The 23,615-nt window shown below is 40.2% G+C and overlaps 1 long non-coding RNA gene across 1 annotated transcript in view; it reads left to right on the top strand.

Annotated features, from left to right (window-relative positions):
- The window catches only part of LOC126955283 (uncharacterized), a 36,066-nt gene extending 13,588 nt beyond the window's left edge, over nucleotides 1-22,478 (top strand). The window contains exon 5 of the long non-coding RNA XR_007725871.1: nucleotides 22,168-22,478. This is a non-coding gene — a long non-coding RNA (uncharacterized LOC126955283). The remainder of the gene's footprint in view (nucleotides 1-22,167) is intronic.
- The last annotated feature ends 1,137 nt before the right edge of the window (nucleotides 22,479-23,615 follow it).

The raw sequence follows: 23,615 nt of genomic DNA, 5'->3' as shown, positions 1-23,615 counted from the left end.
ATGTCTGTTGGCTGTATGAATGTCTTCTTTTGAGAAGTGTCTGTTCATATCCTTTGCCCACTTTTTGATGGGGTTGTTTTTTTTCTTGTAAATTTGATTGAGTTCTTTATAGGTTCTGGATATTAGCCCTTTGTCAGATGAGTAGATTGCAAAAATTTTCTCCCATTCTGTAGGTTGCCTGTTCACTCTGATGGTAGTTTCTTTCACTGTGCAGAAACTCTTTAATTTAATTAGATCCCGTTTGTCAATTTTGGCTTTTGTTGCCGTTGCTTTTGGTGTTTTAGACATGAAGTCCTTGCCCATGCCTATGTCCTGAATGGTGTTACCTAGGTTTTCTTCTAAGGTTTTTATGGTTTTAGGTCTAATATTTAAGTCTCTAATCCATCTTGAATTAATTTTCATACAAGGAGTAAGGAAAGGATCCAGTTTCAACTTTCTACTTATGGATAGCCAATTTTCCCAGCACCATTTATTAAATAGGGAATCCTTTCCCCATTTCTTGTTTTTGTCAGGTTTGTCAAACTTTTCTTTGTTATCTTCTTAGTTTTGCACTTTCTTTAGATCTATGTTTCATTTAGAGTTAATTTATTTAAAAAGTGTAAGATCTATGATTTATATATTTATTTTTGCATGTAGATGTCCAGTTGTTTTAGCACCATTTGCTGGAAAGACTACCTTTTTTTGTTGAATTGCCTTTGCTCTTTTGTCAAACATGGGTTGACTATATTTGTTTGTGCCTGTTTCTGGGCTATATATTCTGTTTCATTCACCTGTTTGTCAGTTCTTTTACCAAAACAATAATGTCTTGATAGCTGTAGCTTTACAGTAAGTCTTAAAGTTGGGTAGTGCCAGTCCTTGACTTTGTTCTTGTTCAGTGTTTCGTAGGCTATTTTGAGTGTTTAGCCTTTCCATATAGTTTAGAATCATTTTCTCAATATCCACAAAATAATTTGCTAGAATTTTTATTAGGACTGTGTTGAATTTGTTGAGAAGAATTGACGTCTTATCCATGTCATCATTGAGAATAATTGACATCTTATCATCTCCTATCCATGAACATGGATTATCTCTCTAGTTATTTAGATCTTTGATTTCTTCTGTCAGAATTTTATAGTTTTCTTCATATATATCCTGTGCATATTTTGTTAGATTTATACTTAAGAATTTTAGTTTTTTGGGTGCTAATGTAAATGCTGTTGCATCTACAATTTCAAATTCCAATTGATCATTGCTGGTATACAGATTTATTTATTCCTGTCAGAAAAAAAGAACCCTCCACACAAGCTTAAATTGCCTTAGTGTAAATAACACCTCACCAGAGACTGAAGGTTAATTCTTATCCAAAGTCTGATTCCTTCAGTCCCATCAGGAGTTTATTTATCCTATGCTTAAATATTGTCTATGATGAACCCTTCACTCTTTCTCAAGATAATGCATTGTCTCTAGGACAACGTTGTTGTTAGATGGTTTTTTCTTATACCTGATTTCTTGAGGATAAGAGATAGCTTCATTATAACACAACAAAGACAGATGTGTTCCAAGTAAACCACTTAGTCTGCATCCTTTTATCTCCTTTGGATAAGTCAAGGCTTTCCTAGCACTGGTGAAGCAGGGGAGGCTGGTGTTCTGTGGGGTCCTGTGTGCTGAGTTATCATACGCTAGGCTACTAACTGCGAGCCAAACACCTTACTTTAGGTCTGAATTTGTAGTCATTAGCTGAGTAACTTTGGGCAAGCTCCAACATTTTCCAATTTCTTGATGTTTAGAAATGAGAAAATTAATACTATCACAGGGCTGTTGTAAGAAAGAAGCAACATAGTGACCATGAAAACAGTTTTAAACCAAACTGTCCAGTGGAAGCATAATTTTAACTCATTTTCCTCTACTTCACAGTCACCACTCAGAACCGTAAATTATCAGATGTACACAGTAAGAAGGGCAGAGAGGGAAGGGCAGAAAATGAAGTAGAGTTGACATGCTCACAGTGAACCCAGAAGACAATATTCCTCAACTTTGAGTGTCTTAGCTGAAGAAAACTTAAACATTACCTAATTTAACCACTTTGTTTCATAGATGAGAAAACTGAGCCCTGACGAGTGAAACAAATTGCCTAAATTCAAGAGCCAGGCTATTTAACTGCTGTACTAAGAAAAGATCCAATCTGACTCTAAGACCAGTGCTTTTTCTCCTTGCTCACATGACAAAAGAAATGCCTGACTGCGCCTTCCAGACTGCGCCTCTTACCATACCTTCATGTCTCATCCTTGATCATGGAACACATGGCTTTCCCACCAAAGCTCTTATCGTAAGAAATTGGGAAATTGTTTACATGATAAGTATCCCTTCCCCACAAAAACCAACCAGCTGCTCATCTTTGAGAGAGAGGCATTCTTTTAGGCTCAAGCAAGCCACGAGGAGCAAAGGCCCTCACCTTGTACATTAATTTCTACTGATCAAAAGAAGAAAATTTTACTTAGGTGGACAAAGCAGGATTTCTTAGTTCCGATTGTGGGATAAGAGATACAAATGCTTTATGTCAATTAGAATTCAAATGTTCTCCTGAAAATAAAAAAATCAAAGAATTTTCTGGAAGGGAAGGGCTAGGTTCCACATGTAGTAAACTTTATTTCTCATAGCCTGGTGTTGTAGACTCCTGCATTTCACAAGCATCTACCTCCAAGAGTTGTGCAACCCTGGGCTTGATGCCTGTGATTTTACCATCTCTGTGATAGTGGTGATAATGATATGTACCTGTAGATTAAATGAGAAGGCACCTACAAAGCCCACAGGACAGTGTCTTGTAGAATATGAGGCATGGTGCCATAGTGGATCCTGAAATGAGGATTTGTGAGCTCACAGACCTTAGGCTCTGGAGTCAGACACATAGGGAATTATGGGCAAGTGTAGCAGACGCTGTTGGTTACCTTCCTAGAGACATCAGTTCTCCCCACTTCCTTCTTCCTCAACCGTGTTCTGATACCTGCTCTCTCCTCGCCATGTGCTGCTTTAGGAGGCATTGTACACTTTTTCCAGGCCCTAGGGTGGGTCTGAATTGGTCTAAACTGATCTTGGTGGTTCCCATTCTCCTGGGCAGTGATTAGCTTAGGTTTGGGCATGTGATGCAGTTCTGGCCAGTCAGATCTAAGAAGTTGGCTTGGGGACTTTCAGGAAAGGGTTTCTAGCTCTTAAAATAAGACATTGCTATGGGTGGAATTTTGTCCTTCCCCAAAATATGTTCAATTCTAACCCCTGGTACCTGCAAATATGATCTTATTTGAAAATAGGGCCTTTACAGATGTAGTTGAGTTAAGGTAAGGTTATTCCAGAGTAAGGTGTGGCCTAAATCCATTATGATTGGTATCCTTATAATCAGAGAAGAGACAGAAGGACATATACGCAGAGATAAAGCAACTGGAAAGTGATTGGAGTGTTGCATTTATAATGCAAGAAACATCAAGGATTGCTAGTGATCTCCAGAGGCTAAGAAGAGGCAAGGAATCTCCTTCTCTAGAGGCATCAGAGGGAGCCTGGCCCTGCTGACACCTTGATTTTAGTCTCCCAGCTTCCAGAACCATGAGAAAATAAACTTTTGTTGTTTTGGGTCATCCAGTTTGTCCAGTTTATGGTACTTTGTTATGGCAGCCCTAGGAAACTAATACAGGCACAAAGAAAATATGTGCCCTTGGTCTCTCCCTTTGGATTTTTTATGTCTGGATGAAGCTCTTGAAACTTCCGTAGCCCGATTGTAGCTCTGCAGACCAAACTTGAAGATTATGGTGACTCTCTGGGGCTGGCAGGATGAAAGGTTGAAAATAACCCAGGTGTGAAGTCACTGAATTCACAAATCCTGAAGCTGCCTCCCTCTGTTCTTCCTGTTGTGTCCGATAATGCATCTCTCTCATTGTTCAAGCCATGCTGAGTTGATTTTTCTGTTACTTGCAGACAAAATAATTCTAACTGATTCAGAAAGTTATTCTCTCTCTGTCCCTCATTTCCTCATCTGTAACACAACAACGCTATAGTACCTAGTCCATAGGATTTTTGTGACAAATAAATAAAATAGAGAATCATCCAGGTATTTTTCTCTTTATCTAATTTTTGCTACAGTGCATGAAAAATTCAATACCTGCCAGCTACTATTACTATTCTGTTCCTTCAGATTTAAAATGTAGTGAACATTCAGTAAATACTTACTTTTGAAGGAATGAATGAATGAGGTCACTGTAATGCAAAAGGGAATATAGAGATGCTAATAAGGACAAAACAAATTGCAATGAGAGATGGAAAGATTTATCCTGGACCCTGGCTCCAAATCAAGCCCTGGGGGCTACATATGGCCTGGGTCAGGTTGATGAGGACTCACTCCTGGCCAGTCTGGAATTCTTATGTAGAGAGCTTTGAATTTAAAAATACCTATTGGGGTTTGCAAATAATCTAGGTTGTGGGATAGGCGGGAAGAAATGAGGCTCAGAAACTGCCTTCCAAAGTCCCCCAGGGTGAGGCCTCAGCCTGGGTGCATAAGGATTAAGGAAAAAGAAGCCAGGAGCTTTGTTACATCTCTGAGTTAAGCAAAAGGGCTTTCATTTTGCCTGAGGGAGAGCAACTGACTGTTTCTCCCAAAGACCTTGTTTGAAATTAAGGTCTTGGAACACTGGATTCAATTAACTACCAGTTTAAGAACCTTGGGGAATCTAACTTGCCATGTGCTTCATTTTCCCTTACAAATCACCTCCTGTTTCCTTGCCTTCATATTTCTCCCACCTACAGAGAATTCTGTACTCAGGACCGGGTCAAGACCAGCTTCCTTTTCCTGAGTTAAAAGTGAGGAATACTGGGCAGGCTTTGCCTTCAGCATCAGTTTTACTGTCAGCTTGGCCTACAGTCAAGTTCTTGATACACACACACACACACACACACACACACACACAACACACCCCTCCAATCTGGGACTATGCAGAGTCAGAGATGGATTAGACAAAATCTTTGTCCTAAGGAACTCACAGTCTAGTGGGAGGAGAGAGACAGATAAATTGATAAATGCCTCATTATTGGTAGATGCCGTAAAATAATCATAGTACTTGTTAAATCAAGTTTAGCCTGACGCTTCCTTCTCACATATTTTAATTTTGGCCCAAGGTTTTCTCTGAACATGGTGAACTATAGCAAGAGGAGGTGTAAACAGATGGTAGCCTACACTTGTGCCAATCACCGAGTTTTGGCCAATCAAATGTAGCCAATGGTTGCAACCGTGTTCAAATAAGGCAAATGGTGAGCTGCAACCAATCCAGCTGTTTCTGTACCTTACTTCCATTTTCTGCAGTCACTTTCCTTTTTCTGTCCATAAATCTTCCACCACATGGCTGCACTGGAGTCTCTGAGCCTACTCCTGCTCGGAAGTCTGCCTGATTGGTGAATCGTTCATTGCTCAATTAAAATCCTTTACATTTAATTCAGCTGACATTTTTCTTTTGACATATTGAAGTCCACATGAAAACTGGAGAACACTGAAGAGAGGCTTAGCTAGGAACTGGATGGTGTCAGGACAGCCTTCACAGAGAGGTGGTGCCTCATTCTGCTAAATCTTGCAGTGAGAGCAGGAGTTTGCCAGGTACAGGTCTGAATAAAAATACATGTCAGCTGGGAGTTAACTGAGGTTCTACACTGCGAGGGGCACAGAATATCCCTACAGCAAACTGGAATGAGGTTCCGGTTGGCCTAGGATTCTACCTGTGGTTCCTATTGCGCTTGGAGGAATGCACCTTGCTTTCCCTCTTATTTGATGAATATAACAAAACCCTTATTCTGAATTTAGTATATTATAAACAATTAGAAGTTCTGTTTTCTAGTCAAAACACAGTCTTCATCCTTAATAGGCTGCATGGCTTTTGACCCTTGAAACAGTATTAAGAAGTGGGAGGTAAGCACATTTGGGGTAGAAGAACAGACAGAGTTCATTAATCTGCATTGAAGAGGCAGAGACAGATCCAAGAGGGCTGCTGTAGTGGGAATGGGAGCTGGGGAAGAGTTGGGAAAAGGCCCAGCATTGCTGTGGCTCAGAAAAGATGCCTTCAAGGAGAGACTCGTGGAATGGAGCTATTTTCTATGACATACGATGTTCCATGTGACATAAATGCCCTCCTCCATCGTCTCTGTGATGTTGAGTAGATTCTCCTTGGTCACCGATACACTTATAGGAGTGGTTTGTTTCTAAGGAGCTTAAAGAATAAAGTGACATAGTAATTGGTACATTATTTACTAACCTAAGAAAGAATATATGTACTTAACATTTAAGTGAGTAGAAAAGTATTTTCTCTTCACTGATGCCAAATAGATATTGAAATATATTTAAGAATAGCAGCTTACAGGAAGGCCAGCCACCTATTTTTTTGCCAAGTGGAGGGAATAAGATGCATGAAGGCTTAGTGGTGTGTCCCTCCCTTTGGAGACTAGCAGATGGTTTGGTGGAACTGAAGAGTGAATGTGAGTTTGAGTGGGTGGAAGATGATGGAGGAGAGATGGGCAGGAGCTGGATCATGAAGGTGCATGAATGCCTTGTAGAAAGGTTTCTGTTTATTCCAGTGGACTCTCATAGATTGTAAAGAGCTGCTGAGGAGGCTCTATTTATCCAATAGAGTCTTAGAGATCATGGAGAACTATACCAGAAGCAGTATAATGGGATCATCTGTACTACTCAATTTTTTCAGAGGGGAATTTGAGGGCTGAGAGTGGACATATTTCTGCCCAAAGTCATTCAGTGAAGTGTGACAGAGTTAACTTATATTGAGCTATATTTATTCCCATGTAGTTCCTCCCTATCTGTTCACTAAGGTAAATAACAGAAAAGAGCATAAGGCATACTATAGTGAAGGTGTGGCCTGGGGAGCTAAAAGATAGGCTGATGTGGGTTTGAGTCCCAACCCATCACTTGTTGTTAGCTGTGAAACCTCAAGTGAGTTTTCAGTCTTTCTGAGAACCCTGAATAATAGAGATTTTTAGATGAAAAATGAGAGTGGTAATGCACATAATACTGTGGAGATTTCGTGAGAATTAGAGAACATCACAAATGTAATTATTTATCGCAATGCCTAGTACATAATTCATATGGATTTCAGTCTACCTATTTGTTTGAATTCTTTTCTTTGGAGTCACAGTGTCTTTCTTTGCATATGAACATATCTGAAACACCTGAACACAACTTTTGCCATCTCCATTCCCACTTCTAACTCTTCTCTTACACAGCCTGAGCATCAATTATTGGACCATATAACTGGGTGTGCACCCTCTTCTTATTGAAAGTCCCTTCTCTCCCTTAAAGTGGGAGCACAGATTGAATAACATAGCACCTACTGGGGACTGACCTATGCTGAGTTAACTCAAAGGCTAGTTCTCTCATGTGTGGTGATACATAAAACACAAATCCACTGAGCAGTGTCTTCCCTCCCCCACACAGAGGCTCCAGGAGGGTCAAATAGGTCTCAGAGTGTTGTCGCATGGGCACAAAGGAAGAATACAGTGTACTGTATTCACCCATTGTGAATACAGCACTATTATTCTTCTCTGCTCTGGAAATGAACCCAATGGGCGCTTCTTTGTCAGACACTATAGGCAAATCTTACCTGAAAGAAGAGCCCTTTCTCAAGTTTCTTGTCCAGACTTACAGAGCTGTTGTTATCTTAACAGTTTCTCAAGATAAATAGAAGGATGTAGACTACAGAAAGACCATGTTGCTTGAATCTATTAGCCCATATTTAAGATGGTGAATTTTAAATGGGCTTTTTAGAGTAATGCTTTGTCACTCATTGTGATGAAGCAAATACCCTCAACAAGTGTCAGCACCTGCTTGGAGGATGTATTTTTAGCAGAGTAAATGTTACCTGTCAGGAAAAATTAGCATCACATACACACTTGTCTCAACTTCCTGGTCCGGCATTTTCCCCACTATCACTCTTTATATACGTTAATACTCCAATCAAACTAAACTAGTTGCTCTCTTTTACAACTTCTGCTTTCTTTCATTTGTGGGTTACTGGTACAGTTTTCTTAGCTTAGAATGCCTTCTTGCCCAACAATGTTTGTTCAATTCTATCTGTCTATCATGAATCATCTCAAATCCTACCATTTCCAAGGAGTTTCTCTCTTTCTCAGCAAAGAAGAAATAATTTCTTCTTTCTCCAAATGTCCCTGATACTTTTTCCTGAACCTCTCTTAAGGCACTTACATGCCTCAGCCCTCCTAAAGTGTAAGCTCCTTGAGGCCTGGACTTACATCTTAACATCTGGGTGTTTTGCATCTTTGAGAGGCAATATAGCAGGAGGTCAAAGATATGGGGTCTGGGGTCAGGCTCCTGGATACACTCTGGGCTGTACTACTAACCAACTGTGTGATCTTAGACAATTCCTGGCATGGCATCATCACTCAACAATGTAAGCATTAACTGTTTATATTCTTCATAACACACAGGAAAGTACATGGTATATCCATTCTGTGCTCAGTAAATGTTTATTGATTGAATAAATAAAAAGGCAAATGAAAAGTAGTTCATCCTTGAGTGTTTGTTGAATGAATGGATGAATGAATAATTTAATGGATTTGGAATAACATTTCTCAAGCACACTTCTTTTCACAGAACCAAAAGAAACTGTTCTCTCTTAAACTCACTGTCCCATTAAATACTCCTCCCTTAGAACCATCTACCAACAAGATGATATGGCTTGTACAGTATTCTATTTTTGTTTGTCTTAAGAGTGATTATGCTAAAGGGCTGCTTCGAACTTTTGCAGATTGAAGAAAGAGGATTATTTTGCTTGCCTGTGATTGGTTTCTGTAGAAGAGCAGGGTTGGTTTCTGTAGAAGAGCAGAACGGAAGCAACTTCACCACTCTATACCAATAGCATTTCTGAGTGGACAAGCTGAAATTCAGTAATGTCTCCAAGCATCGGGGCTCTTCTCTCAAAATGAACTTTGAGGCTGCTAACCCTGCATGACGTAGCCTACGGGACACTCCACTCCCTCCCTGTTCTCATCAAACAAGAGAAGTTGCACAAGCTGGAGGGGCAGCTGGATCACAGTTTATGCTGCCCCCAGGATACATCTTTCATCCTAATGGTGCTTATTCAGCTGTGGGGATGCATTGGTATCTAGCTGATTTTTGAAAAAGTGCAAAAATCCATTTAAAAACACAACCAAATCCTCCTTTTGAGATAGGGGCCTTTTGTGGGGGTGGGGAGGAAAAGGATGAGAAAAATTTCCATCTTATTTTCTGATATTCTTTGCTTTGTGGGTGAATACTTACAGAGATGCCTGCAGGCGGTTTTCCAGAGCCCGTTTCTGATCAAAGTCAATAAAGCTCTTTCTCTATGTAGGAAGGAAGCTCTCTTTTAGACTACTTTCTTACTTTGTGCTTTCTTATGTAGATAAGTCATCTAAAATCACACAACCACAGGTCCTTATCTGTCAGGGCCTGGTAGCTAGCACTAGTGACATTTTTTTTTAATCCAATAAACATGAATTAAGTTATTTCGATGGTGCCAGGCACTGAGACAGCTATCTATTAGGGATAGAGGGATTCAGAGGAAAAACAAACAGCTGCCCTTTCTATTTGTGTGTGTGTGTTCCTACTATGTGCCAGGTACAGTAACTTTTGTGTAATAGTAATGAGAAAAAGCAATTTAAAAATTATTTCCATTTTATAGAAATGTAGAAGTGGAAACTCTGGGAAGTGAAATAATTTGCCTAAGATCATTCAGGAAGGTATTCAGTGTTTGAGCTGAGCTTTCTGATATTGGCCACTAGAGAGGAGTGGAATAAAGAAGAAAGGGCACCTTGGGAAGAATTTTTGGTATAACAAAAGCAGGGGGTGGTGATGGGGAGATGGGAGGGCCAGATCAGGTTCTGCAAAGAGTTTTGTGCATTGTCATTTGAACCGTAATGAGAGAGAAGGTTGGATTGGGAGGAAAACTTGATAACATGAAGTAAGGTTTGGAATACCAAGCTCTGCCAGTTGAAATTCATTCTTAAACACCTGGATTTATTCCTGTCAACAACTGTAATATAGATTAATTATAGGTAAGACTAAGTTAAAAAAGATAATCTGTGAAATAATCCATCAGTGATTTTTATTGTGTTTCTCCATTATAAAACCAGTGCATATCCATTATAAACATTTTTGGAGTGTCAAAAAAAAAAAAATAGAAAGAAAAAAATTTCTCAGTGCAGCTACTATGCACCATTTGGTCCCTTTCTTTTTAGTCTTTTTTTTCTTCCCTTCTAAACGCTTGGGTTGTTTGGTTTACATAATTATCATTATATTGTAAATAAAACTTAGTACCACTTTTCACTTACTATTGTAACATATAATTTTATTTTACATGCTATAAGGTCTCTAAAACTTACATTTCATGATTGTAATCCACTCATTGAATATACCACACTTAATATAAACAAGACTTTAGAGTTGGATATTTAGTTGTTTCGTGCTTTTCACACCTGATCAATAACACTTTGATGAAAATGTGCTTTAAGATTTTCTAAAAATTCAAATAATTTCTATAAGATGATTTTCCGGGAGTGCTGCTACCAAATGAAAGGTCACATGTACTTTTCAGCTCTTCTGTCATAAAACCAACTTAAGTCTTTTGTTTTTGTTTTTGTTTTAGAGTACCAACAATTTGTCTGGTTATGTGCTAGGCTGACTCAAGAATCTCCATTCTAGTGAGATCGCTAAAAACAATATGAAATATCATACAATGTTGGTGATGAGGAATATTACGAACCTGTGTCCCATGTCATGATGAATCAGACTTTCTGCATCACATATCATGATGAGTCATGACTTTCAGAGCTGGAAGGACCCTCAGAAAAGAATCCGGTCTTGGCCCAAAGCTGCAGTGGGCAAAGTATTTTAGAGCAGGCAGCAAAGGCCAGTACAAAGCATGTATTGAGTAAATGGCACAGCAGTTTTCAGATCTCTAAAATCATCACCTCTGGGTCATTTCTAGCATAAAAGTTCTATGGTACCAAGACCAGCCCTCTGGCTCTATCTGCTTAAAGCTGGAATTCTTAGCATTTGATACAGCCCCATTTACAGAAGCATAGCATACTCCCTCAAATAAGTCAATCAATTAAGAGACAGTGTTCCATCAGAATTTCCAATGGGAAGAGTTTGGTTTGCACTATGTTTGATAGGTTTGTTTTCCCAAATATCCCACTCATAGTGTACCCAAAAATTTATCTACCTGCTCAACAAATATTTCTCCCTCTTCATACTTTCCAAGCCTTTCTTGAGGAGATCACAGCCTCCCTCTATTCAGTTCTTAGTAATCCAATCATAGTATCCCAATTATGACCAATAAGATATGAGGGGAAACCTGCTGGGAAGCTTTTGGGAAAACTTTTGTTTGTAAAAAGTTGTCACATGGAAAAGATATCTTCTTTTTTAAAAAATTTTTTTTTATTATTATTATACTTTAAGTTCTAGGGTACATGTGCATAATGTGCAGGTTTCTTACATATGTATACTTGTGCCATGTTGCTGTGCTGCACCCATCAACTCATCAGCACCCATCAACCCGTCATTTACATCAGGTATAACTCCCAATGCAATCCCTCCCCCCTCCCCCCTCCCCATGATAGGCCCCGGTGTGTGATGTTCCCTTTCCCGAGTCCAAGTGATCTCATTGTTCAGTTCCCACCTATGAGTGAGAACATGTGGTGTTTGGTGTTCTGTTCTTGTGATAGTTTGCTAAGAATGATGGTTTCCAGCTGCATCCATGTCCCTACAAAGGACACAAACTCATCCTTTTTGATGGCTGCATAGTATTCCATGGTGTATATGTGCCACATTTTCTTAATCCAGTCTGTCACTGATGGACATTTGGGTCTTTTGCTGAACATTTTTGTGTCTGTACATGGTGCCTGGAACTGCAGCAGCAACCTTGTGATCTAGAAGATAGTTAGGAAAATCTTTTGGGGATTTCGTAGTAGAATCATGGGGGAAAAAACTGAGTTTCAAATGATGTCTTTGAGTTGATAAATTACATCTGAAGCCTCCCTGCACTTCTTGTTACGTGACAGAACTATTTCTCATTGTTTACATGAGTTGATATTAAGCTTTCTATTATTTAAAGCTCAAAGCATCTTTACTGCTATAATATATATGAATGAAATCCTCAATCATGGGGCCAGCTCATCTAGATTGCCAGGGTACTGCATTAACAATTTCTACTTTGGGCAGGTGTGTGTTAAGAAATGCTCAGCTTTGCTCTCATCACCTCAAGGAAATATTTCTCATCCTCTGCCTAACCTTCAGCTCCATTTGATTTGGATGTTTCTCCTCTGAGCTTTCATAATAACATCTTTGGTTTTATTGTATTAATGTCGTTTCTGTCTTCTCACTAACCTTTGAGTTCTTTGAGGACAGCAACTGTTTTAGTCATCTCGGTAGCTCCACTCTTAGAATTCAAAATGGAAAGCAAAATAAATAAGTTATTCACCAGATTGCTGTGACTCTTATTTTTCATTAAGGTATTAAGTGGCGTGTTTGTGTGTGTGTGTCTGTGTGTGTGGGCATGCACATATGTGTTCATATCATTTTTTTTAGAATTTGGTACCTTTACCCACTCATATGCCTGCTGTATTTTCTTTTCCTATCTCATTCACATGCGATAACGTCTCTCACAAATGTAAACTAAACCTAGTTTACATGAAACTTCTATACCCCCAAGGAAGACTTAAAACTGCTTGAAGTATCTTGTCTTGCGGGAAGGACAATTTGAAGAGTGTGTGGGTCATTGAAAGCAGGATAGGGATGCCTGTTCATTCTGCTGAAAGACGTCTCGTTACACTACTGGCCACAAGGTGTCCATCTCTCAGTAAGAAGAATGCATAGCTTCTGAAGAGTGTGTCTGCCGCCACCCCCGGCTCAAGGGACTTTGAAAAGTTGTTTAAGGATTGTGTAGGTGGCTTGAGGCTCTATCCAAAGGAATAGGAATGTGTGATCTATAATAGTTATTCAGTGACTAAGCTACCAGCATCACAAGGCCTGCAGATGACTAATAATTATTCTCATTCTACAGGGTATGGTTTGCAAAACAAAGTAAGCCAGGCCTCTGCTCTTTTGTCCTGTGAGTCATTCCTGTAAAATGAGTACCCTGGGCTCCAGTGGTAAGGCTCAGAGAGCACCAGGAATACTAGCTGGTATTTTTCACTTTTCTCCCTGCCTTCTCTATCCACCTATCTCCCCTGCAGTCCCAGTCCTTTTCGGGCCACACTTCCCCTTGAAAGCCTTGACGGGAGGCTGTGCTGTGCTGGGGTTAAGAATCTGACTTTGAATTCTAACATAGAGGCTCGCATCTGGACTCCCTCATTCCCAGATGTGTGGCCTTGGGCAAAGGACTTAGCTTCTCTGAGCTCCAGTGGTTCTCATTCTCAGATGGAGATAATGAAGTAAGTTATAGAATTGTTATGGAAACTAATGGATATAAAGTGCTTAGTATACTGCCTTGGTGCGGACTAAGAGCTCAAGAAATGGTAATTATTATTAAGATTAGCTACAAGTTTTCCTCAGGCTGTCTGCAAAGAGTGAAATAGCTGTATGATTTAGGGACTTAAAAAAAAAACTTCTCTAATATTTTGTTTACTCATCTTAAAAACCAATTATAATAATCTCTACCTTGCAGTTTTGTAAGCAAAGTAGAGCAGGACATGGCAAAGTGTCTGGCATAATGTAGTTCCTTTACACATACCTATTTTTTCTTTTTTCTCTTCATGGTGGATGGAAGATTCCCTTGGTGTGTTCAAATTCCTAAAGTAGCTCTTTCAGGCCTTTATGGTAGAAGGTGTTGGTTCTTCAGCACTAACCCCAGAAGACTGGTTTCTAAACACTAGGATATACACTGATGCTGGGTATTTATCTGCCTTGGAAGATAGAAGGGGTTTGGAGTTTCTGAAAATGGCAGAGGCCTGGGCACTGTTGACATGTACTACCCTGGATAGGGTGTGGCCAGTTGCAAACCCACAGAGGTCGGAGCCTGGGCAGTACAGTTTGGAAGTAACATAGACAAGGTGATGTCTACAGGACCCATTCCCAAATGTTCTGGGCCAGGAACTATGATGGTGTGCTTGTTTAAGAGTAGAGAAGAGGAGCCTCTCATGAATGACATTCACTGGTCTTCCTGCCATTCTTCCCACTGTGGGCTCACAGATGAACTTTACTCCATTTCGACTAGTAAATGATGTGGCATTTTTTGGATGCTAATGTGGAATAAGTTCAAATTGAGTATATCTATAAGCAACAAGTAAGGTAGGGCCTAATCAGAAAGGCTTAATAAATGATAGTTGATATTATTCTTATTCCCTCTCGAAGAGAGATAGAGTTTCAGGCAAAAAACTTAAGAGTGAGGATTTTGGAGTCAGAAGCAAGAATATCATTGTTGGCTCCATCAGTTACTGTCTTCATTCTCTTAGGCAAGTCGTTAAACCCTCCCTTTCTTCATCTATATGGTTTGGATATTAAGATTCTCTTTCACAGAGTGTGGTTGGTCATAAGAGTTAAATGATGGAATCATGTCTAGCTTGTATAATTGATTGATAGTTGTTATTGTTAACATTACCATGATTGTATAGTAGCTGTTGAGGGAAGCTTTGTGCTTTTCATATTATAGTTCCTGACCATCAGTGTAGAAAGATAAGAGTTCAAGACCATCAATTCCAACCCTATTGTGCTTATTTACGTTCACTCTAGAGGATTCTGGGATGCTTTACAGTGAATATGTAGGCTTAGAAAAACATCTTTTGAGAATAACCATGCATTTTCATGTTGATGGTCCTGATAAGAAAAGCTCTACATGGTTGGAAATGACCAAGGACAAAGATAAGATATTTTGAAAAACTTTCAAGGCAAGAATTTTTTCTTTGGAAGTAGTGATAGAGTGAAAAAAAGAGTAAAAATTTTGGGAACATGGAAATATTGCAATTTCATGTATAATGCCCTTTGGAGATGTAAATTAACTTTATTCTTTTAGCAAAATAAATCATTTGTCATAAACTTTTTTTCCCCTTTAAAGATCTAAAGACCTGGTGTGGGATGAAGAGAGAAACCTCTGAACATTTGGAGGATGTTTTTCTTTACTGCTGTTCCTAATTTATTGAGAGCAAAAATAAATCTTCTTTAAAAACACCTGACACATTTTGTTTCGGGAAACTCTTCATGCTGGAGTTAGTGCAGACTAATATTACACCTCTTTTTTGTTTTCTTTACAGTTCAGTTCAATTCAGTATATTTTATTTCAATTTAATTCAGTGTAACTTAATTAATTTATTGTCATTGACTATGTGTTTGTACCTAGTCTTAACCAAATGGGGAAACAAGAGAAACAAGTGGCACAACCTTATATTTCCCTGGGAATTCTGAGTGCTTATGTAAACCGAGAGCCACTGAGGTTCTCTCGGTTTACATAAGCACTCAGAATGCCAGGGAAAACCCTACAAATACAGGTGAGAAGAGCCCAAATGCATAATTCTGCCATTCTCCTTACTGCACTTGATATTCTCATTTATTCTCTAATAGTTTTTCAAAGAAAGAGAAAATTGAAGATGTAGAAGAAAATTGAGTGTCATGGAAAAATGTTACAATCTATTTTTAAGTGAAAGAAGTCAGATCGTAGATCTATATATATAGTATGATCCAAATTTTGTATGTGTGAAGGAGAATAGTAAGCATAACTTGTTCTATCATCTCAGATTTGACTCCAGTGCCCAAACTAAACACTAAGTGCCCAAGTCTTCTCGTTTTCTGAAATGATGTGCTAAGCCATCAATTAAGCAATTGCAAAGGAGATGTCACAGAATTGGTTCTCTCAGCATCAGCTCATCACCCACTTCAATACAAAGGATGCTGAGAATTGATAGGAGACTGGATATCTGGGAAAATGAGCTGGGGAGAATTACTGGAGGCAAATAATTCCTTCTCACTACAGTATAAGCAAAGTGTACCGGTCAGCTATCGCCATAATAATGCTGTGTAACAAACAATCTCATAATCTTATTGTTATTAAAATAAACATTTATTTTCATGAAGTTGCAGGCAGCCTGTAGTTTGGAAGATCTAAGCTGAGTTCCTCTTGGCAGCTCCAGTTCAGACTGTGGTTTGGTCAGGCTTGTTCCTAGATGTAGATTGGGTTTCAGTCTCTTCACTGTGTCTTGTTTTCCTGGAACCAGTTGTTGGCCAAGACATGGTGGGATAAATACAAGAATCAGCTGAAAGATGTAGTGTCTCTTAAGATCTTGGCTCAGAATTGGCACAATGTTGCTTCTTTCCTTAACTGATTGGCAAAAACAAGTCAGATGACTTGCCCTACATCAATGAGACTGGAGAAATAAGCTGTACCATGTGGAGAAGATGTATTTACTAAACAACAATTTGCCAAAGAAAACTGACTGGAGAACTTAATATGTTCCTCTTGGTATTTGGGGAACATAAGCACCAGTACCTGATCTTAGATTGAAAATATTTATAGAGGACTGTGTTGAGAAGTTATGATAGTTGCAGAATTTAGTTGGCCTAAGATTTATATGTGTTCCTGGTATGCCAGAAGTGAACTTTATGGAAGGGAGCTAGTTATGGGCTGCACTGTAAAAGTTTTCTGAGAGGATGCTACCTGGAGAGATGAAGTGACAAAATGAGATAATATGTAAGTGGAAAGGAAGGCAGGGGCTGAAATACTGTTGTGCATGACCAGCTACTGCAAGCACTGAAGCAGCAGGAATTGGTTCTTCTTTATCAAGAAGTATATATAAATATAAAGAGTATCTTTATTGGATGTTCTTTATAACTGAGTATCAATTAGGGCCCAATCAGAGAAGAAGAACCACTATGAGTAAGAATTAGATCTTACACTGTTATGGGAGCTGGTGGGGATGTCATGCAGGACTGGTGGTCTGTGTCTGATGTTGAGCCTGAAGTCACTATAGGTCACCCAAGCCAGCAGCTGAGATGAGAGATGGTCAGGGAGTCAGGAGAACAAGGGAAACCCATGAGAGGTACTGAATTCCACAAAAACAAGCTGAAGCATTTATCTGTCTCCCACTACCTCCAAACTTAATGGGAAACGGGTACTCTTCACATGGAGTTGCACATGCACCTGACCCAGGGCTTGAATAAGCTGAAGGAAGAGATCCAGGGAGTGCTAGAGGAGCTGCAAGTTCAGGAGCTGCCCCAAAGTAGCAACACACTCTAGAAGCTGTGAGCTCAGGTCCTGCCCCACACAGCAACACAATGTAGAAGGTGTAAGCCTGGGTGCTGTCCCATACCAGCAACACAAGCTGGCAGATCAGTGAGCTGCCACATGCATGAGCTGCCAGTGTCTGGCGGCCTACACCAAACTTGAAGATGTTAAGCATGGCTGCTTCTTCACTATGGTCTTTTCTATCTCGTGTACATTTTTCTTATAGCCTCTTCAACTTGGAACCTCATGGAGATGAAACTCTGGGAATTGAGTTCCTGCTTAGCTAAGCTGACATGTTACAAAGCCACCGTGCCCTGTAATCTCTTTAGAGAGTTCTAAACAACAGTTAGAAAGTGAGGGACAACGTGGACTGAGGAAGCAAGTGAGAGTGAAGAAACCTGCCTTGAAACCACGATGTCCTTCCTCCCTCAGGTTCCCAGCGTAAGGCACGTATGCACTGTGGAGTGGAGAAGCGTTTTAAGTTGGTTGAGAGAGAGTATGAACTTTGTTACATGTGAAAGTGAGTAGAGAAATGATGGAAATTGCATGAGATTTCACGCAAGTGCTGAGAAGCGTCAACCTTAAATAATGAGATTCAGAAAATATGATTAAGTAGATTTTATTCAAGTGTAAAACTTGAGGGTAGCAACCCAGGAGGAAACACGGATTCCAAAAGAATGGGTCAGTGTTCCAAAGTAGGGAAATTAAGGCTTTCACTTACATAGGCAGAGATGGAGAAATTTAACAGTTGCAATATTTTCCTTGTAAGACCAATACATATGTTACAGTGATTTCACTGGTTATAGGTTCCTACATTCCAAGGTAGATTGCTTTAACATTCCATAAGGAGGGGTAATAGATTCCTGGGAGTCCTAGCTCTCATACTTTTTGGTCTTTCCTTATCGTCTATAGTACAAGAATAAATAAGGGAGTTAATCTATGATTGGAGAAGCCGAAGTTGCAGCTGTATGCTACACATGATGCAGGCCACATAGCCGCATTCCTCTCAAGGCTCAAAATAATATAAAGTTCCACCAAGTTTAAGTTTAAATTCTTTAATTTCACTAAGGGAGGATCACAAGATCAAGGAAGAAAGGCAGAGTGTCAAAAAATAAAGCAGCTTTTGGCTATATTTTACTTTGACTGGATTTTTAAAATTGTACATGTATACACAGGGGTGTGTGTGTGTGTGTGTGTGTGTGTGTATGTATTTTGGGTTTATTGAAGTATATAAACGGGCTGAGTTACAAACATAAAAGGATTTTTTTCCCTAGTCCCTGTTCCCAATAATGCTGTATTAAATCTCTCATTCATAGTGTAGCAGATTTCATAATTTCCCATTCCTCTTGGTTGCACAACTTCTTCTGGCTTAAGAGAGTAGTCTCATCTTTTCCTGTCACTCCAGTGCTATCTGGGCTTGAGACTTGGGGGAGGTAGTTGGGAGTGACCTTATCTGCTCTTTACCCTTCCTCCTGTATCCTTTCTCTGGGAATGGTCCTCCTCATCCCCTCATATGGAGATAGGTGCTGCGGTGTGTGGGTGAGTGGAGGAGAAAGAGGCCAAGGACAGGCATTTCTTATTTAACCCACGGCAGGCACAGTGCACTCTGTTAGTGGTTTTTCTGACTCACGCTGAAGGTCCTTACAGCCCTCTCTGGTTGGTTTCCATCTCTGTGGTTCCCTCATGGTCAGTGCTTGGTCACTTTTCTGAGCCCCCTCCCAACTGCAGAAAGAAGATCTAACTCCAGATCCCAACCCTCCCTCAGATGCCTCCTTGTGGTTCATTGTCAGCCTCCTGCTGCTTGGGTCCTTCTCCCTGGCAGCCCACATGCTTGTGTGAGTCTCTTCTTCAGTTCACTTGACCTCCAGAAGGTGGGCGCCTCTCTGCCATGCAGAGGAACAGGCTGCTCCACCGACGGTCTCCCTCTGCCCCACTCTCTCAATGCGGCTCTTAAAAAAATATAATATTGTATTTTTAGCTATAGGTTCTATGCTTTACTTTAGATATCCAGAACTTATTTATCCTAAATAACAAAACTTCGTCCCTTTGACCGACATCTCTCCATTCCTGCCTGCGCCTGCACCAACCCCTGGCAGCATCATCCTACTCTCTGCTTCTACGAGTTTGGCTATTTTAAATTTCATGTTTTAAGTGAGATCATGCATTATTTGTCTTCCTGTGCCTGACTGATATCCCTTAGCATAATCTTCTACGGTTCCATACATGTTGTCACAGATGGTAGGATTTCCTTCTTTATTAAGACTGAGAAATATTCCAGTGCATGTATATACCACAATTTCTTTATCCATTCATCCCTCAGTGGACATAGAGTTTCCATATCTAAACTATTATGAATAATGCTGCACTGAGTATAGGAGTACAGGTATCTTTTGAAGATAATGATGTAGTCTTCAGAATTAGCAACCCTTCCCTTGGCTTTGCTGAGCGATGCCATGCTGATGTCCATTTCTTCATAGTATAGAATCTTTTCAAGGTTTAGGTGACTTCTGCCCATCCTCTTCATGGGAGGGATGCTGAAGACAAAGAGTATGTTCCTCTTCCTACTCCCTCACTCACTCTGTCTCAAGGAGGGAGGGATTGACAGTCTCATTGATCCAGGCTTAACACTTTCTGGGACATGTTTATTAGTGAGTGAGTTCACTGCACTTTATTTTTTAATTTTATTTTAATTACTATTATTTTTTTTGAGACGGTGTTTCACTCTTGTTGCCCAGGATGGAGTGCAATGGCATGATCTTGGCTTACCGCAACCTTGCCTTGCGTCTTGGGGTTCAAGCAATTCTCCTGCCTCAGCCTCCCGCGTAGCTGGGATTACAGGCATGTGCCACCAAGCCTGGCTAATTTTTGTAATTTTAGTAGAGACAGGGTTTCTCCGTGTTGGTCAGGCTGGTCTCGAACTCCCGACCTCAGGTGATCCACTCACCTTGGCACCCCAAAGTCCTGGGATTACAGGCATGAGCCACCATGCCCAGCCTTCACTGCACTTTAAAGGCAGGATTCTAATCTCTACTTTTTCTTGTGCTTGAACATAATCGGTGCTCTTTCATCTTTTTTGCTGACTTAGTAAACATTTCGTACTGAGGATTCCATTTCGTACTGAGGATTCCATCCATCCCCAGTGTAAGTCAGTGCCCACTGAACTCCCTCTTGAGTGGGGTGAAGCAGGTCTGTCACTCTCACCCGTACAGTTTTCTGGCTCAGTGCACCTAGTTGTGCTGTTGACTGGTTATATATCTTTCTTCTCCAGCATGCCTGAGCTCGCTCCTCTCAGGGCTTTAAACCTAAGCCATGCTCTTGAATCCAGATTTGATTAGGGATCTACAGTGGAACTGTCACAAGCCCGAAAACCTATAAACTAAGCAGTAGATTTCCATTTGACCATTGTTCGTTGGGTGTAAATGTCAAGTGGAGGTGAGGAGGGAGGCTGGACATTACCCTGTTGATACTGGGGATTGAACAGACAATCTGTGGGAAATTCGGTGCCCTTCCACAGCTTGGCTTTGGAATGAGCTTTCATTTATTCCACTGGGTTACATTCTCCCATTGGTCCACATTAAGGTGCTGCTGTAGGAATAAGCTTTTGCAATAGCGTGGATGTAATTTTCATGCTTCTCTTTTGTCCAGAACCAGCCTCCTTCCTGATTTGGGATTATGCAAAGAGAGATAATATGCAAATGAGATCATAGATTGCATTTATTTTTGGGCCAGTTGGATTTAACATAGTGCATGTTATACCAATAAGCACCACTAAGTCTTTGTATAATCCCTCTTCCTCCTGATGGAATCTATAATCTATGATCTCATTAGTACTAACTCTAACAAGCCTAGGATATTCTGGTGAAAGCTGGTAGAAATTACACGAGGCTGAAAACTTAATGACCTGCCCTTGTTGAGTGAACCTCTTCAACCTCTTGTCTCTAGGGCAAAATAATTCGAAATGTTGTGGGAACTTCAATCCTTTTTTCCCAGTGTCTCATAGGAGGGAGCCAGGCAGAATATCATGATCTCTTTGCTTTAAGGAAGTGGTAATTCTTGACCAATGTGAGCATAATGGTTTAGTGAAGTAGAACTCCCAGTTTAAGGAAGGCAGAGCATAGCACAGTGATTAAGAACATGGACTTTGCATTCAGACAAATTAGGGTTGAAACCTGGCTTGATTAATAACTAGCTGTGAAACCTTGGACAAGTTACTTAATCTCGTTCAGTATTGTGAATGTTCTTTTTTAGTGGTAAAATGAGGGATAATTATAACTAACTCATAGAGTCATCATAAGAATTAAATGAGGTAGTGTAAGCAAAGTCCTTCAGCACAGGCCCTGACACATGGTAAACTGCCAATATATGGTAGCTACAATACTGTCTCATCATTGTACTATAAACACATTTTGTCTCCTGATGTGATGGATTAAACTGGAATAGGAAGAACAAGGGCAAGCAAGGACAATGGATCACAGCCAGTGTCAACCCCACGTAGGGCCTGGGTGAAGACCTAGGATCAAAGAGGGAAGGACGTTCAGGACACAACGAACTATTCCCAGAGAGATATCTGCATCCTCCCTAAACTCACCAAAGAGCCTTGTTCAGGGGCTGGGTGGGGATACACTTGGATACTGGAAAAGGCAATAGATTTCATTTGAGAAATGGGTTTCCATCACTGCCTTTTCTCTAATTTGCTGGGTTCCTGTGACAGATTGCAAAGGTGGTTTCAATTCTTAATCTCTTTAGCCTTGTCTCTGCTATGTGACTTTGCAGATCTTCATGCTAAAGATGGACTCTTTTACCCATGTCTTGAATCTGGGCTGGCTCTGTGACTTGTTTCATCAAGTGTATCAGAAGTAATGGTTTCCCAGTTCCAAGTCTAGACTTCAAGAGGCCCATGTGTTTCCATCATACTTACTCTCTGTCTCTCTGTCGTGGCCATAAGGACATGCTGGGCTGTAGCTTGCTGAAGGATGAGAAACACATGGAGCAGAGCTGAGTCATCCCACTGGACCCAGCAGAAGCCTGAACTGATCAGTGGACTGCAAGCCATTTCTGAGCTATTTGGGTGATGAGCACAGATGAGCAGAGTCAACCAGTCTAATGTCCTAAATGCATGAACAATAAAGGCTTATTGTTGAATGAGGTTTTGTGTGGTTCATCTTATGTAGCATTGTCACGAAGACAGATAACTGAACAGTTGCAATATAACTTCATCTTGTTTATCATTTTGAATTCACTCATTCACTCAACAGGCATCAAGTATCTACCATGTATCAATGCCGGGCTAAGCATTGTTGGAGAGACATTGTTTGGTGATAGCAAACAGTAATAACAAAGGAGACAAACAACTGTCTCTTTTATCCACCAATATATCCTTCTGACCTAACAGAGTAAGTTGGCACTTAGTAGATGTTCAATAAACATTTGCTGTCTTGTGAAGACATAATGATGCAATAAACATATGTTGTTGTATGTAAGTGTAGTATGTGTGTGTCTGTGTTCCAGATAACTAACTAAATATGTCATTAAAATATGAGGCCCATTTTCCTTGCTCTCCTCTGGAACGGCAGAAATAATTTCCTATTCTTTTCTCCACTGTCTTTTTTTTTTTTCTTTTTCTTTCCCCTCCTACAATGTCAGCAGCAGAAACTGCAGTGTGCTGTTAAACTTACCTCTGTAATAGAATGTAGATGTATAAATCAAAACAGCTTCTAACGGGTTGTCTGCAGTAATAAATGCTACGGAGGCTGCCCAACTGGCAGTGTAAGAGAGATTATACAAACTGCTGCCTGGAGAAAACACAGCATCATGAATAAACTCAGCCTTGAATTATTTATATATTTTAGGCGGTTTTTTCTCTCCTCAATCTGCAAGGCCTGGGAATGATTTTCACTGGGAGCTGAGAGTGTCTGAATTTGGCTGTAAAAGAAAAACAGTTGCAGTATGTCTTAGACCAAGTTTCAGGGTGAAGATGGCATCATGTTACATGAGGAGTCAACAAGGCTGGCAGTGCAGTGCAGTGCAGTGAGAAGATACTGCCTAGAGCTCAGGAGAGGACAGTTTGAATCCTAGGAAGTTGTGTCTCTAGGGGCTTGTGGGCTTTGTGGACCACCTTGGACCCACACAGTCGGATGGAGAGCCCCAGTGCCCACCTCCAACACTTCTACCAGAGGAAGCTGCATCATTCTCTTTTTTGAAGTAGATTTCGATCTGAGACTTTGTTGTGGAGAACAATGGTTTTATTATAAAATGAAAAGTTTGGAAATCAATGGTGTGACTAATCTTTGAGACTCTATACAAGTGAGCCTCACCTCCTCCTGCCCACTGAGACCCCGGGGACCCTTTAAAAATGATTAATGCCAGGGTCCTAATCTTTATCAATTAAATCAG

This window comes from Macaca thibetana, chromosome 5 (genome assembly GCF_024542745.1).
Source record: "Macaca thibetana thibetana isolate TM-01 chromosome 5, ASM2454274v1, whole genome shotgun sequence".
In the NCBI taxonomy this organism is placed as follows: Eukaryota; Metazoa; Chordata; class Mammalia; order Primates; family Cercopithecidae; genus Macaca; species Macaca thibetana.
The sequence above is the reverse complement of the archived record's forward strand: the minus strand, read 5'-3'. Positions and strand labels throughout refer to the sequence as shown.